The 17047-nt window shown below is 56.7% G+C and overlaps 1 protein-coding gene across 3 annotated transcripts in view; it reads left to right on the forward strand.

Moving 5' to 3' along the window:
* The first annotated feature begins 2309 nt into the window (after nucleotides 1-2309).
* Nucleotides 2310-17047, forward strand: part of ARVCF (ARVCF delta catenin family member) — a 56141-nt gene continuing 41403 nt past the window's right edge. For all 3 annotated transcript variants that reach the window (XM_033232916.1, XM_033232917.1, XM_033232918.1), the window contains exons 1-2: nucleotides 2310-2585; nucleotides 8920-8973. The gene's annotated coding sequence lies outside the window, so the exon portion shown is untranslated. The remainder of the gene's footprint in view (nucleotides 2586-8919; nucleotides 8974-17047) is intronic.

Raw genomic sequence — 17047 nt, forward strand, 5'->3', positions numbered from 1 at the left:
AGAGGGAGGACACTGGGCTACTGGTCCCTGTGGTCTCCCTTGCTGTTTTTCTTTCTTTTCTTTTTTTCTTTTTTTTGAGATGGAGTCTTGCTCTGTCTTCTAGGCTGCAGTGCAGTGGTTCAGTCTCAGCTCACTGCAACCTCCGCCTCCCAGGTTCAAGGGATCTCCTGCCTCAGCCTCCCAAGTAGCTGGGACTATGGGTGTCTACCACCATGCCCAGCTACCTTTTCTTTGTATTCTTTTAGTAGAGATGGGGTTTTGCTATGTTGGCCAGGTTGGTCTCAAACTCCTGACCTCTGGTGATTCGCCTGCCTTGGCCTCCCAAAGTGCTGGGATTACAGGCATGAGCCACTGCGCCCAGCCTCCCTGGCTGTGTTTCTGACCCCTGGCTGCAGCCTAATGGGCCGACTGCTGGACAGCAGTCCTTAGTCCTATTTGAATTGGTGCTGCCCCCACATCCTCTGACCTCAGCTAGTGATCCTGCCTGCCAAGGGCAGACAAGTCTCTGCAACCCTATGGGTGGTAGGGGTGGTGAAGAGGGGAGAGATAGTCTCACTTGCACAGATGTTGGTATATGGTTCTCTCTTTTGTGCTCTTTCAACAGAGGTCTGTCCAGTCCTTGCAAGTCTGGGGAGGGGGTGGTACAGGACTATGAGGTCACTGTGAGAAGAGGGGCTCCAGCAGAACCACGGTCCAGTGGCCTTGGAGAGATGGCTGGGGACAGCTGGACTCATTATGTCTACTCCTAAATGGAGGAAACGACCCCTCAGCTACACAGTACCTGGGCCAGAATGTCACCATAGTGCTGCTCCACAGGATGACAGCTACCTGGCTTGTGAGGGCCCCTATTCTAGGAACAGATACTTTATTCTGCCCTCCCAGAGCAGCAAGCAACAACCCTATGCCAGGAGGCCAACTGGCACATGAAGTGCCAGCTCCGATCGATTGATAGTAGCTGCCTGGCTCTGAAAGGTAGCTGGGATCGATTCACCATGCTGCCAGCACACAGATGGACCCAGCAGCGGTGGCCCCAGCAGTGAGTCCTTGCCTTGGGCCATTTCATTTTCTTTGTCCTGGCCAAGGAATGATTGGGTGAACACACTGGACTCCCAATATGGGTGGAAAAGACAAGAGTGTCTGGTCACACCCCTCCACCACCCATGAGCATGGTTGTGGGCAGTTTGGTTCCCCAGGTGGCCTTGGGGAATGCAATGAGCTGAGGAACTGGTCATCTCCAGGTGCATCCAGGGCAGGAAAGGCTGACAGCATGCATGAGCCAGGGTCACTGGCCAAGAAGTCATCTCAGGACCTCCCCCTAGAAAAGCCCACTGGACAGCATTCCTGCTGGTTCCCCCCACACCACAAGGTTACGCGGAGCTGGCGGGCGGAGGGTCATGGTCCCACTCATGTCAGGTACTCTCAATCTGGATAGGAAACGCAACCATGCCAATCTCAACAGGCAGTGAAGCCGCGTTTCTTTCTGACTCTAGGTAAGGTGGAGAAAATGGGACAGCAGTACGGGGGCATAAACGCACAACTCCGCTTCCCCAGATGGAGAGCTGTGGGGCTGTGAGGATGCCAGGAGGAGGTAATAAGGAAAGAAGGCCCCATGGGGGACCTGAAAGGTGGAACAAGCCTAAGAGGTCTCCACATCCAGGCCTGGTGGGGGAGGTGAGCCCCTGGTTTACCGAAGGGGTCCCTTCCTGCCCTCGGAAATAAGGCAGCCTACCTCCACGGCCGCCCCGCTCCGGGGGCCCAGGAGCGGTGAGGGTGAGAGAGTCCCCAGGCCCCAGGGTCAGACGACTGTGTTCAAGCAAGTCAGAACCTCTGTGAGGCTGTTTCCCAACTATAAAATGGGGATAGTGGCAGAACTCTCCCTCGCGGTTTGCGTGAGAAATACAATTCGATGTCGACAGGAAGGCGCGGCGCGCACCGCGCAGCGCACAGCGAGTAGCAGGGGCTGAAAAAGGATACCTGTGAACTGGGGGTGGTAATGGAGGCTACGCGGCCGGAATCCGGGGAAGGGGCGCCGGCCCTACCAGTCCCTGCTCGGGGCTGGATGGTCGGGGGATGTTCTCATAACTCGGCTGCGAGGAGGCGGCCCCGCTTACCCGGCCACCACCACCGCAAAGGTTCGGGCAGGTGCCGGGGCCTCGGCCCCTCCGCGAGGGGGCCGGTCAGCCGCCGGACTGACATCCCGAAGGCCCAATGGAGAGCCGTCATCTCCGCGCATCCGTCCAATCGGCGCCGGTTGCCGTGCCGCGCCGGGTCTCTCGACCAATGGGAAAATCTGCGGTCAGATGGGGCGGGGCGGAGTCCCGCGTCGTCGGCCCGGCCCGCTTTGCACACGGGCCGCGTGAGGGCGGGAGGGCTGGCCCAGGGTCTCGGGTTGCGTGCTGGGTCCAGAGGGAGGGGGCGGTCCCCGCACCCGCCTGAGTTGCGGCCCAGTGGACGGCGACCCTCGCCGCGCCCCGCCCTGGGAACGCCGCTCCCTGCGCGCCGAGGGACCCGGGGACGCCCTTCTGGGGTCCGGGGCCGCGCTGCGGAGCCTTCCACGCTGCGCAGCCGCCCACGCTGCGCTCCAGGTAAGCTTGAGTCAGTGGGCGGGGTGCGGGACCCGGGACTGGGGCCGCGGGTCGGAGCCGGGACTGGGGGCGGGGCTGCAGATCTGGGACGCGTTCCGGGCAGCCGTCCGGCCTGGGTCCTGTGCCCGGAGACGAGATCAGGGCAAGGGTCTGGGCCGGGCTTCGGAGCCAATCTCCGCCCCACCCGCATCTTGTCCGTGCGCTCTGCGGCGCTGGAGACCTCGGGCCGGGGGAGGGGGCGGGTCCCTTTGTGCGCGGACTCGGAGCCCTACTCGACCCGGCCGGGCGCCTTGCGTCGAGCTCTGCAGCTGAGCGTGGCCCGACCCCGCAGCCGTGTCAGCCCCGCGCGACGCTTGTCGCCTAGCTGCCAGGGCCCTGCGGCCACGGAAACTTTCCAGCGGCCCGAGGAGCGGCAGGCCGGGAACTTTCCTGGGGCAGCGCGCCGCCGGGAAACGCAGGGGCACCGACGGCCCGGAGGGATGTCCTCGCGCCGCGCTGCTCCTGCCGCCTCGGTGGTGAGCCAGGGCACGCCACCTGGATTCCCGGCCTGGGTCTCCCTCCCCACGTCGCCCTGCGCCCCCTCGGGGCCCGTGCAGAGCATGTCTTCTGCACTCTGGGAGCCTCTGCTCGGTTTGCTGGGGAGTCGCCCTGAGCAGATGGCCTGGGATCTCCAGCCTATTTTAATTTTTAAATAATTAAATATTGGCTGCTTACAAAATTTCACCGTTTCTTAGCTATGTGTAACGTAGCATACTTAAAATGGAACCAAAGGACTTCAGCTCCCTTTTCCTACACCCAGGCATATTTAGAAATAAGGAAAATAAAGGTGCCCTGTGGGTGTTTTTTAAAGTAGGCTCTTCATGCTGCTAATAACCTCAGGTGGGTACCCACACCGCTGTGGGGGAAGCCTTCTCTATGGTATGGGCCAGCGGGGTGCAGTGGGAGCCTCCACCTCTCCTGACCTTAGCTTCTCTGGGGTAGCTGCTTTTACTTCTTCCTACTTCGTTACTACTGCCTTATCTGCCTTTGGTCTGGGATCCAGGCTGTGGTTAGAGGTCTGGTCCAAACAGGGCGGGTGTTACCTGTCTTGTACTCACTGTATTGGAGCTGAGATGGTGCTGAATGCAGGGGGCAGTCAGCGCTCTCTTGCCCAGTGTGCCATGCCAGTGGCCAGTCAGTTCCTGAGCAGGTGATCCAGGCCTTAGGTCAGGCCACAGTGTGAACCACAGCGTGTCTGGGAAGGCATTTCCCCCAGTCTTGCCGCATCCTGTCTACAATGTCTGCTCCCAATTGTCACCTGACCCCACACTACCCCCATTCTGGGGTCCACCAGGGCCCAGCAGAGGACTGGGCACAGAACATTCGCTAAGGGACTCAAGTCCCAGCTGAGGGGGTAGTTGAGCACAGCCAAGCCAGCCCCTGCCCAGCTCTTGGCTGAGCTGCCCTGTCAGACTTTTCTGCATAAACACAAGAACCTCCTGACCAAGGTGCTTCCTGGGAGAACAAGGTCTGACCTTCAGTCCTGCTAAATTTGAGCCTCCCCACCCACCACATCTGGGCTGCTTGGCTCCCATGTTTGCTCTGGCACCCCTTCCAGAGGTGGCCCTGCAGTGTCCTCCCTCCCTCTGCATCTCTGTGGCTCTGTGAGGGTAGGGTAGCACCCCTCCTCCTGTTTGTGCTACTAGGGATTCAGGGTGAGTTCACTGTGCTCCGTCACCCCAGGAGTCTGGCCTGGAGGAGCATGAGGCTGTCTGGAGTGAGGACAGGAGGAGCAGGAGCAGCAGAATCCCCAGTCTCTGGGAGGAGCAGGGAGCTCTGCGCATGGATGCCAGGCACCACCCTCTGTCTAGCCTATCTGTCCTGTTCCCCACCTGGCCCTGGCAGAGGGAGTGGCAGGGTAGAGTTGGGATAGGGAGTCAGGGCCCACTCTGTAGATGGGGCCAGGAATGGAGGGTGGGAGTCCAGGGACAGCACTGCAGAGCACCAGATGGGCCTTGGGGGTCCTGGGGACTTCCCTGATGGTGGCTTAGTCATGGGGAGGTGTCTGTTGTTTTGCCACCAGCTTCAGTTAAGACCAGGATGAAGCCAGTTGTGGTGGCTCGCGCCTGTAATCCCAACACTTTGGGAGGCCAAGGCAGGCGGATCACCTGAGGTCAAGAGTTAGACACGAGCCTGGCCAACATGGCGAAACCCCGTCTCTACTAAAAATACGAAAATTAGCCAGTCATGGTGGCATGTGCCTGTAGTCCCAGCTACTTGGGAGGCTGATGCAGAATTGTTTGAACCAGGGAGGTGAGGTGAGGGTTACAGTGAGCCGAGATCACACCACTCTTCTCCAGCCTGGGTGATAGAGTGAGACTCTGTCTCAAAAAACAAACAAACAAAAAAAACCAGGATGGACTGGTCACGGTGGCTCATGCCTGTAATCCCAAGACTTTGGGAGGCCGAGGCAGGCAGACAGATCACATGAGGTCAGGAGTTTGAGACCAGCCTGGCCAATATGGTGAAACCCTGTTTCTACTAAAAATACAAAAAAATTAGCTGGGCCTGGTGGCACATACCTGTAATCCCAGCTTCTGGGGAGACTGAGGCAGGAGGGTTGCCTGAACCCGGGAGGCAGAAGTTGCAGTGAGCCAAGATCGTGCCATCGCACTCCAGCCTGGGTGACAGGGCGAGACTTCGTCTCAAAAAAAAAAAACCCAGAAAAACCCAAGATGAAGTCTTGGGTTACTCTGAGGAGACACGGTATCAAGGATCCTTTAGTAGGCTTTCCTGGCTCAGGGGCTTCACGTCTCGGCCTATTTCAGGTCAGGAAGATGACCCAGAGCTGGTGGATGCCTGGGGCCACAGAGTTCACCCCACCCCATAACCATTTAGGCACAGGTCCTTCCCACTGCCCCTGCTGACTGAGGGACTGCCGTCTCTTGCAAAGCAATGGGGAGCCGAGCGTGGCCACCAGAGGGCAGCTGGGACCGCCATGGCAGGCAAGACTGGCTCCACCCAGCTTCCTGCAGCAGACCAGGACCCTTCCCCAGACTACTGGCTTGGATGACCGGAGCTCAGCCTCTGAGCTGCCTGTGGAGGGCCTGGAGTTAGAGAGGAGCCAAGCAAGTCCCCTTGGTGCCCCTCACACACTTAGTGCAGACGGAAGGAGGCCTGAAGGCCAGATGGTGGGTGACCACACACAGGCTCAGTGGGGATAGTGAAAGACTAGCCCTGTGCCTATGTAGCCCCAAAAGTACAGTGTCCTTCAAGTGTGTGCCCAGGGGCCTCCCAGGCCTTCCCAGGTGTGGGCTGTGTCTCAATGTCCACAGTAGAAGTGGGCGTGTTCTCAATATGTGCCGAGTGGCAGCAGGCCTAGGAGAACACTGGGTTTTGCTGTAGTGGACACCATTGTCATTGAGCAGCAAGGATCTTCCCTGTCCAGTGGCCACGGGGCACTCCACGCACCTGCCTGCATTGGCTGTTACCAGGGCATGTTCTCAGCTACCTGCAGTCAGTGTCACTTTCCGCTCACAGAGCAGGAAGTGAGACTTGGGGAGGGGGTGGCCTGCTGAGACCACATTTCAGGGAGTGCAGAATGAGCTCACCTGGGCTCCTCACTGGCTACCCAGCCCGGGCTGCATCCTCTATCCCAGTTCTGGGCCCAGGGTGTACCCATGGGAGCTGCCCCGTGCTGTCAGCCATCCAAGGGGCTGTAGCTTGCTAATCTGGCTTTGTGGCCTGGGCCAGGCTCATGCCCCAGTTTGAGACCTCTCAACCCTTTGGTTGGACCATGGATACCGTGCCAGAACCACAGGCCTTCCTAGGGCATCTGGGGTGTAGCCAGGGGCTGGCAGAGCCCCGTGGCCAGCCACTGGGTCTGGAGAGTTTAGTGGGGGGGCCCATGCCAGGCCATCCTCACTGGGGGAAAGGGCCCAATAAAGGGTGTGGTCATCCCCCGGCCTTGAGGCAGCTGGTACTGGGTCCTTGGCCAGGCAGGTGACCTCAGGGCCTGCAGAGCAGCCTTGAAGTGGTACTCGGGGGGCTCCCCAAGGTGAGCACCCCCTACCTTTCCATATGATCCCATCACTAGTTCTGCCTTCACATCACTGTCCTGCCTGTCATCCCTCTGTCCGTCCACTGCCCAGAGCTCCCTTAGGTTGGCCACAGATGCTCTGCTCTGCCCCTGCCTGTACGATACTGCTGTGGCTAGCGTACCCTTAGGAAGGAGACCTGCAGCTCTGGCTGCTTCTACCATCCAGCCTCCTGTGGTGCTGCTGTTCTCTGCTGCTACCCATCTCCTGGGGGAAGCCCTCTCCAATGCCTCACTTGAACCCCTTCCCGGGGTCTCCTATTGGTTCTCCCATATGGTTGCAGGTTCTTGGCCTGGCTGGACCCCATGAGGTGGGAGGCCCATGAGTAAAGAGCCGTGTTCTTCTTTGGCCACACTTCCCCATCTGGGTGGGGGACTTTGGGAGGCCCTGGGGGCAGGAAGACCTGAGTTAAATCCTGGCCCAGCCACTGTCTGGCCTGGACCCAGTTTCTCCATGTGTAAAATGGGGTATATAGCCAACCTGAGGCACCTGGTAGTGTCAGTGAGATGATGGCTCACAGCCAGTGTGTCGTGAGTCTGTGGCACATGGTGACTCCTCGGGAGGGGCTGGTGCTTATCAGGGCTGATTTAAAAACGTCACATGGTTCTCTGTGGTTCAAAACTATGTGAACACTTAAGCCAAAAGCAGAGGTTTCCTAGAAATGTCACACTCAGAGCAAAAGCTGGTTCCTAAGCCTCAGACCTTGGAGTAGGGGCAGCATCTCTTCTTGGGGACGCAGTGCTGGTGGGTGGGCTCCCAGCCGGGCCTGCCCCCTCAGGCACATACACACACTCATATTCACATGCACACACATGCATATGCACATGTGCCTGGCTTGGTCCCTGGTTCTTCCCTGCCTCAGGCCCTGTGTCCCATCCCCCATGATCCCATCCTGAGGCGTAGCCTGTCGCCCACCCTCACTTGGACCCCTTCCCATGATGAAGAGGCTGTTGGGAGACAGGGAGACACACCGTGGGGGTGCCAGAATGGACCATGACCACAAAGGACTATTGGGCAGAGCCTCAGAACCATCTAGAAAACACCGTAGAGCTGAGGGAGAGAGCTCTCATTACCCATGTCCCCCAGAGACGGCCTCCCGTCCGAGGCCCAGCCCTTCCTTGTCTGTCTGCGGTGTCCTGTTTTTCATTTTTACGACATGAACATTCTGGCAACATCCCCAGGCCTAGATATAACGAGAGGGAATGTGTCCCCGGGGCCATTGGCTGAGACAGGAAACCGCAGGGTCCTTCCCTGAGGAAGGCTGAAGGCTGTGTGAGCACAGGCACCCCTTTGTCTCCTGCTCCAGCCCATAAGCCTGAGCACCCCAGGCTTGAGTGCCAGGTCCCCCATCCCAGACAAATGGTCATTCATACCTGGCCTCCGCTCCAGGGCCAGGAACCTGCCTGCTTCCCTGCCTTCCCTGTCCTGGAGACTGTTGGGGGCAGCTGCCTGCTTGGGAGGGCCCAGGATCTGTGTTGGCCTCAGGGAACCTCAGGAGAGGCACATGGCCTGGCCTACAAGGCAGGAGCAGACTCCAGGGAGGTAGGGCAGATGCCTTGTGGAGCTATGAGCACCTGTGTGGGCCAGCAGGACCTGAGCCTGGCTACCGTGGGGTGGGAGTCCTCCTGCTGTGCTGTGTGTGATGGGGAAGACATCATTATCCGTCCACATCTCTGAAGGATCACGTTCCTGAAAGATGGTCAACAGCATTAGAAATGCTGACAAGGGCCGGGCGCGGTGGCTCAAGCCTGTAATCCTAGCACTTTGGGAGGCCGAGACGGGCGGATCGCGAGGTCAGGAGATCGAGACCATCCTGGCTAACACGGTGAAACCCCGTCTCTACTAAAAACTACAAAAAACTAGCCGGGCGAGGTGGCGGCGCCTGTAGACCCAGCTACCTGGGAGGCTGAGGCAGGAGAATGGCGTGAACCCGGGAGGCGGAGCTTGCAGTGAGCTGAGATCCGGCCACTGCACTCCAGCCTGGGTGACAGAGCAAGACTCTGTCTCAAAAAAAAGAAAAAAAAAAAAGAAATGCTGACAAGGAACCCTGGCAGCCCAGTGTCAACTGCAGTCCTGGACACGTGGGGACAAGAAGGTATACATGAGTGTGTGGTTATGAGTCAGGAGCACCATGGGATGACCTTCAGGTCAGGCTTGACAAAGTCCTTCTTAGAGGACGGTCTGGGCTGGTGTACCTTTATCCAGCAGGGACTTACCAGCTGGATTGACCTCACTTGTGTCTTCTGGTTTCCCTGCAGGAGCCAGAGCCCGCAGGGTGGGCGTCAGGACATGCTGATCTCCCCTCAAGACAGGTGAGTGGCCTGGGTTTAGCTTGGAGACATGCTCTCCCACATGGACAGCAGAGTGTTTTTGTGGGCCTGGAGGGTGGGGGTGACAGGGATGGACTGTGGCCGTGGACACAGTGTGCTCCTGGTCCTTCTCACCCTGGGTGGGCACAGCTCCTGGGCTGGACAGGGTGGATGTGAGGGCCTCCTGCCTCCCAGCTTCAGGCCAGTTTGTTACTGGCCTGAATATGGACAGCAGCCACTGTTTTGATGTCTGGCTTTAGGGACAAGCCTGTTTGGGGCTGGCTGACTAGGTTGCTGGTTGGTGTTGGTTTGGACATTCACTGGGTCTGCTCTTCACCTGCCTCAGCTAGGATGCCAGCCGCAGTGGCATCCAGTATTGGCACAGCCATTCACTTGCCCCTGGGAGACTGGAGCCACAGGGACAGAGGATAGTCCTGAAGGCCAGGCACACAAAACTTTGTCTGAAAGGGTCAGAGAGTAAGTAATTCAATTTTACAAGCCTTATGGTCTCTGTCACAGTTGCAGTGCTCTGCCATTGTAGGATGAAAATGGCTGCAGACAGCCCGTAACTGAATAGTCTGAACGTGCTCTGATCACAGCCATAGACCACGTGTACTGGCCCGTGGCCTCGGGTATTATCTGTGTTGGGGGTTCCTCTGCTTATCATGGCTGCTAGCTACAGTGGGACTGAGGCATAGTGCCCAGGTTGGAGCATGGCAGGGTTGGAGGCTGAGTGGTCCATGTCCCCCAGGACCCTCTGAAGGGTGGTAAGGCATGCCCTGCTCATAGCCATGCTAACAGGGTTTTGTCTTGATGGGTGCTATGCTATTCTGCAGAGTGGGTGATGACTTAAAAGGATGGCTCCTGGCCGTTCTTGTTCCTTCAGTCCCACCCTGGCCATTTGCCTGTCCCCCCAGAAAGCAGTCTCTGTGGGAGGCATGGCTGACAGCCCTGTGGTTTCTCAGTGACACTTAGTGCCCAGTGTGGAGGCGTGGCCCAACCAGTGCTGTGCTTAAGTGGTAGGGAGAAGGCCATGGCCTCCGGATGCCTGAGTGACCTGGGCTGAGGGCTCTAGGACAGAGGGGAGGGACAGGATGACTGACTCCTTGCCTGTTCCCAAGTCCTTGGGCGTGGAAAGTTGCCAGCTAGGCCAGCCTAGTGGGAGCTGGGTCTGCTGCCTCCTGGCTGTGTGGGAGGATCAGCGTCTGCCCGAGAATGTCACTGCTCAGGACATTTGGCTATGCAGGGTCTTCTGGGTTGGGACAAAGAGGCTCAGGCAAGGTACTTGGGTTGCTTGTGGCATGGGGATGGGGCATCTCAGGGTGGCAAGAGGAGCTGTCCCACTGCCCTTAACTCCTCATAGGCCACCACACTTCAGGGAGGCCAGGTCAGCCAGATGCCAAACAACAGCTCTGGTAACAAGGCCCGCAGGAGGGTGGTTGGCTGGGCAGGTCCAAGGCTGCCCAGGCACACTTGCTCACTCTCCCTCCTGTTGCTTGCTCCTTTCTTGTCCCTCCTTTTCCCTCTCCCTTCCAGTTCTTGGTCTTCTCTGTGTTTCTCTGTGGCCCTCTCTGTGCCTCTTTCTCTGCCTTTCCCCATCTCCTGTCCTGCCCACCTGGAATGTGGTGATTGTTTATTCTGGTCTGCTGTGGTGATTGATTTGTCATGTCTGCTCTGGGTGCTGGTGTGGTGCTGGCCTGGGCAACCTGGGCCCTGGCTTGTGGCTGCCTGCTCTGCTGGGCCCTGAGGTGTGGTCCTGCCCACAGCAGGAGGGAGCCTCAGGGCTCAGCTGGGACAGGGGCTGATATAAACACCCATGTGTTGCCATACTCAACACCCACTCACCCAGCCTCATGCTGAGTCCTGGGCATCACAGACACATCAGGCCCAGCCCTTCCCCTGAGGAGCTCCCAGCCGGGTTGAGGAGACACGCAGAGAAACAACACAACAGACAGAGAAACTGGTGGCCAACTGTGGAGTTACAAGATGGTGATGAGTAGCAGGGCTCCCTTAGGAGGGGGAGCTGGGAGGGTGTGATGGGGTAGTGCACGCTGAGACGAGGCCTGGGTGAGAAGAGCTGGCGGGGACACAGATGCCCTGCCCTTTCCCATAGCTGACCAGCAGTGGTGTCCTGTGGGAGATCAGCACCAGCCTGGCCTCCTCCATCAGCCGCCATGTGCCTGCGGGGTGTTGCGGCTTCGTCTCCTGTGGCTGCCTGGCCCCCGTGCCGGGCTTTCTCTTGGGTTTTGATGGGTTTCTCAGCCGTTATATGAGTCCTTATATATAAAAGATAATCATTCTTCACTCATCTTTCTGTCTGCTGTACATTTTTCTCACGTTTTTAATTTTCGTTTATGATCATTTTTGATGTCAAGAATGTTTCACATTTTGTGGTGAAGTTTGTTGGATTTTTCCCCATTTTTATTTTATTTTTTAAGTTTTATTTATTATTATTATTTTTTTGAGACAGAGTCTCGCTCTGTCGCCCAGGCTGGAGTGCAGTGGTGTGATCTCGGCTCACTGCAAGCTGCGCCTCCCGGGTTCACATCATTCTCCTGCCTCAGCCTCCCGTGTAGCTGGGATTACAGGTGCCCGCCACCACGCCCGGCTAATTTTTTGTATTTTTAGTGGAGACAGGGTTTCACCCTGTTAGCCAGGATGGTCTCGATCTCCTGACCTCGTGATCTGCCAGCCTCGGCCCCCAAAGTGCTGGGATTACAGGCGTGAGCCACTGCACCTGGCCTTTCTCCATTTTTAGATATTCCGTCACTCTGTGTAGTCACCCTCCCTAGCATATAGCCAGATAAACATGCACCTGTGTTTTCTTCTAGAAGGTATTTTTCCTTTAGTTTTGTACACAGGATTTAATCTGTCTTAGTCCATTTGGTGCTGCTGTATCAGAATACCTGAGACTGGCTAATTCCTGAAAAACAAAGACTTATTTCTAACAATTCTGGAGACGGGGAAGTCCAGGATTGAGGGGCCACATCTGGCGAGGGCCTTCTTGTCACGGCATACCCCAGGACCAGGAGGTGGCAGAAGGGCAGGAGCACAGGTGAGAGAGCGCTGAAGGAGGCAGAACCTATCCTTTTATCAGGAACCTGCGCATGAGATAACAAATCCACTCCCACAGTAACGGAATTAATCCATTCATGTGCAGAGCCCTTGTGACCTAAACGTCTCTTAGAGGTCCCACTTTCAACACTGTTGTGTTGGGAATTAAGTTTCCAGCACATGGACTTTGGGCACACATTCAGCCCATAGCACCAACTAGTATTTATTCTGATGTGAACGGGCAGCAGTGATTTAACTTTGTTTTTACAGCTGCATCTGAACTATTTCCTTTTTGTTTGTTTTGAGACAGAGTCTCCCTCTGTCACCCAGGCTGGGGTGCAGTGGTGCATCCTCAGCTCACTGCAACCTTCACCTCCCAGGTTCAAGCAATTCTCCTGCCTCAGCCTCCCGAGTAGCTGGGATTACAGGCGCCTGCCACCATCCCCGGTTTAATTTTTGTAATTTTTTTTTTTTTTAATAGAGATGGGGTTTCGCCATGTTGGCCAGGCTGGTGTTGAACTCCTGACCTCAGGTGATCCTCCCACCTCAGCCTCCCAAAGTGCTGGGATTAAAGGCATGAGCCACCGCGCCCAGCCTGAACTGTTTCTTGACTAGTGTCTTCTGTGATTAGAAAATGGAAACGCCCCAACGCCTTCGTGTCTTACAGTTTGTGGTTGCCGGTGTTGTAAAGATCGGGGTGGGGGGCCTCCTGGCTGTGGGTCTGCTGGCAGGTGTCCCAAGTATCCTGTGTGTGCCTCTAGGGGTGTGTGTGGTCGTTCTCTGGGGGGGTGTGTGGTTTCTCCTCCCTGGGACCTGTGTGGGACTCCCTGTGAGCTGCCACTGCTAGAGCAGGCTGGCTCCCCTGCGAGGGTTCTGGTGTGCCTGGGACCCGTTTCCTGAGAATAAGGCCTGGGCCCCCACAGCCACCTGGCCCTCTCTGTGGGTGCCTGGCCTTTCGATGCTGTATGCTAAGGTTGCGGACACTGCTGGGACCTCAGGGCCCACAGCCCCTGAGCCAGCCTGTGGTGAGGGGTGTGACTCTCCTGACGTCAGCTTATGTGGCCTTTCATGGGGAAGCAGGAGGGTGTCCCTTGCCCAGGCTGCTGGGAGGACTAGCCTCATCCTCGAGGGTCATGGGCTCCAATATCGTTGTGACCCGAGGCAGAGTTGTTACAGGAAAGGGGTCCTGATCCAAACCCCAAGAGAGGGTTCTTAGACCTTGCACAAGAAAGAATTCAGGGCGAGTCCACAGTGCAAAGTGAAAACAAGTTTATTAAGAAAGTAAAGGAATAGAAGAATGGCTACTCCACAGACAGCAGCTCTGAGGCCTGCTGGTTGCCCATTTTTATGATGAGTTTTTTGATGATAATGCTAAACAAGAAGTGGATTATTCATGCCTCCCCTTTTTAGACTATACAGAGTCACTTCCTGACATTGCCATGGCATGTGTAAACTGTCATGGCGCTGGTGGGAGTGTAGCAGTGAGGACAACCAGAGGTCACTCTTGTGACCATTTTGGTTTTGGTGGGTTTTCGCCAGCTCATTTACTGCAAACTGTTTTATCAGCAAGGTCTTTATGACCTGTATTTTGTGCCGACTTCCTATCTCATTCTGTGACTTAGAATGCCTTAATAGTCTGGGAAGTCATCCCAGTAGGTGTCAGCCTCATTTTACCCAGCTCCTATTCAAGATGGAGTTGTTCTGGTTCACATGCCTCTGACAGAGGCACTGTCAGACCAGGGGCTCATGTGTGTCCTCTTTGTGTCCCAGCCTTGGGCTGGTGGGCAGGTGGTGGTCGGCGATCTGGCTGCTGCATGAAGACCTTATCTTTGTGGCTGGAGAGCCTGGTGTAGGCTGGCCAGCCACCCCCGCTGTGCCGCCCCTTGTTCAGGATGACTCATGGCTGGTGGTGAGGTTGTGCTATGGGGTCAACCTGGGGAGGCCAGCAGTGCTCAGGACACCAGCAAGGGCCCTGGTCATGCCATGTACAGGGACTCTCCTGAGCTGTACACAGGCTACAGTGCAGTGGCTGTTTGGTGCATTTCATCCCCTGTGTCTACCCCAGCTCTCGCCTCGTCCCTGTCCTCCCTGGAGCATCCCAGGCCCCTGGGCTTGCCTCTCTGGTCCCTCCGTGGGCCTCCTGTGTCCCACTGGCTGCAGTTGGCTCTGGCTGTTATTGAAGCCTCCCTGGGCTCAGGCTGGGTGCCTGACCCACAGCAGAGGGCATCCTTTGAGTCAGGTCCAATGCAGTAGGAGTGTTCCTGTGGGAGTGCCCCCCTAAAGCTCAGATTTGGGGAGCCTGAGGCTTCCCTCACCTGCCTGGTAGAGGATGTGGGGACAGCTATATGGAGTGAGGCTGGGGAAGATGGGCGCTGGGTGCCCCACACCCCCTCCCCTGTGGCCCATCTTGCCAGGTTGACCATTTTGCAGTTGATAGCTTCAGTATTTAAAATATGCCTTTAGTTAAACTTTCTCTTTTTAAAATATTTTTACGCTTCGTGAAATTCTAATTAGGCCATTTACACGTCTGAATTTACTTGCTGCATTTTGCAAGATAATGATGCTGCAGAGATGGCTACCAACCCCATCCTCCCAGTCCTCCCCAGGGCCTTTGCTGTGTGCCCTGAGGGGAGGTGCTGGGTGCCCCCAGGGCCCATCCAGGGGGTCCATAGTCCCTGGAGGGCCAGTGAGTATACAGGTGGAAAAAGTGAGGCCAGGCCACTGAGCAGTCAGAGACTGCGTAAGTGGAGAGGTCTCACCCTGGACAAAGTCCACCCTTCACTAGGCAACGTCTCCCTCCTCAGAGGCTCCACCACCCACCCTAGGCCTGAAGTTGAGGCCCTTACAGTGCCACAGACGTGTTTCCTGCATCTGCTAGGCCAGGCTCCCCTGGGTGTGCCTGAGAGGCTGAGAGCCAAGGCAGAGGCCAGGTGACTATGGTGCCAGCACCCCCACTTTTTTTTTTTTTGAGACAGAGTCTCACTCTGTCACTCAGGCTGGAGTGCAGTGGTGCAATCTTGGCTCACTGCAACCTCTGCCTCCTGGGTTCAAGTGATTTTCGTGCCTCAGCCATCTAAGTAGCTGGGACTACAGGCACCTGCCACCACACCTGGCTAATTTTTGTATTTTTAGTAGAGATGGGGTTTTGTCACGTTGGCCAGGCTGGTCTCAAACTTCTAGCCCCAAGTGACCTGCCCACCTCGGCTTCCCAAAATGCTGGTATTACAGGTGTAAGCCATCGTGCCTGGCCCTTTAAATAATGAAGCAGTATGTGCTTGTTTATAGAAAATGTAGAAAACACAGCAAAGGAGGAACAAAAACTTATGCTTGTTGCAGGCGCACAGCCCAGCACACCTGACCTCCCCCACCCTCCCCGATGTGTGCTTTCTAAGTGTGATGTGTGCCACGGTCCTGTGCCCCGGCACTGCCCATCAGCGCCCCCTGTTGTAATACCCTTGGTGTCCCACTGCGATGGGCTTGCCTCTCCTCTGGCACCCCAGCTCCTTACCCTCCAGCCTTGCTCTTTTCCCAGGCGTGTTCAGGAGACGGTTTCCATCTTGGATGTTCAGGCTGTTTCCAACTTTTCTCCACTATCAGGGCTGCAGCAACAAACATTTCATGCCCTGAGTAGCTTTTCTGTATTTGAACAACTTGGGCTTGACCTTGAGGTCCTGGTGGGGCAGAAAATGTGTGTGTGCTGGGGGCAGAGACTTGGTGGGATGATCAGACACCAGGGATACCAAGGCCTCAGGTAGCAGCTGAGGGAAGGGGCCCCAGCAGCCCCTCTCCAGAGAGATAGCCACTCCCACCTTCTGCAGACAGCGCCCGCCTGGGGCCCTGCACTGAGGACAGACCCCCACAATGGGAAGACAGACAGTGCAGGGATCTGCCCCTTCCATGAAGTGCCGCTACCCTATGCATGGCTCCGTATCTGTGAATTAGGAGCCCAGATCCCCCAGCGGGGGTGTGTGAGGTGACACAGTTCCTGGTTTGCTATGGGATCCAGACCATCCTGGGCCCGGAGCTGGTCCCACCGAGCTTGCCTCTAGCACCTCGCACAGTAGGTGCGGGAGCTTCTTGCTTAGCTTCTGTTTCCTGCCAGTCCTGTGCCTTTTCTCACCCCAGCCTGGTCCCTGTGAGTGTTGGTGCCGGGTGATGCCAGCACTCCTGCAGATGATCGCCGGCCAGGCAGGCCTCTGGGACCCGCAGCAAGGGTATTGCTGGATCCTGGTTGTGAAGATGGTTCACCGGGCTGAGCCTCCTGTGCACACAGCTAGTGCACCTCAGCTTGCCCCAACCTCCGGTTACAAGCCCATGTGCAGGTGCGGGCGCCAGGGCTCTGTGGAGGGGATCAGCTGTGCCCCTTGCAACATGCCATGGGCTACCAGGTCTCCCAGCACGGAGAAGGATGAGGCTGTGGGGACCCTGTTGAGAAGGCCTGACAGCCCTGAGGGGAGTAGGAGGAGGGAGAGGAGGGATGCGGGAGGAGGTGGGGGACAGGGAGATTTGGGATGGGATTCCGGTTTGGGTTCAGGAGGAGTTGGGGTACAGGAGAAGTGAGGTCAGCAAGAGGTGGTTAGGGGCCTGGAGCCATGGCCTGGGGATGGAGGGGAGAAGGATGACACCCCTCATGTTGTTTTTCTTTTCTTGAGACAGTCTCACTCTTGCCTGTGCTAGAGTGCAGTGGCGTGGTCTCAGCTCACTGCAGCCTCCACCTCCCAGGTTCAAGTGATTCTTCTCTCTCAGCCTCCTGAGTAGCTGAGACTACAGGCATGTGCCACCACAGTGGGCTAACTTTTGATTTCTTTTTTCTTTTTTGAGAAGGAGTTTCACTCTTGTTGCCCAGGCTGGAGTGCAATGGTGTGATCTCAGCTCACCGCAACCTCCACCTCCCGGGTTCAAGCAATTCTCCTTCCTCAGCCTCCCAAGTAGCTGGGATTACAGGCATAAGCCTCCATGCCTGGCTAATTTTTTTTTTTTTTTTTTTTTGTATTTTTAGTATAGATGGGGTTTCACCATGTTG

This window comes from Trachypithecus francoisi, unplaced genomic scaffold (genome assembly GCF_009764315.1).
Source record: "Trachypithecus francoisi isolate TF-2019V2 unplaced genomic scaffold, Tfra_2.0 Lachesis_group14, whole genome shotgun sequence".
Taxonomy (NCBI): Eukaryota; Metazoa; Chordata; class Mammalia; order Primates; family Cercopithecidae; genus Trachypithecus; species Trachypithecus francoisi.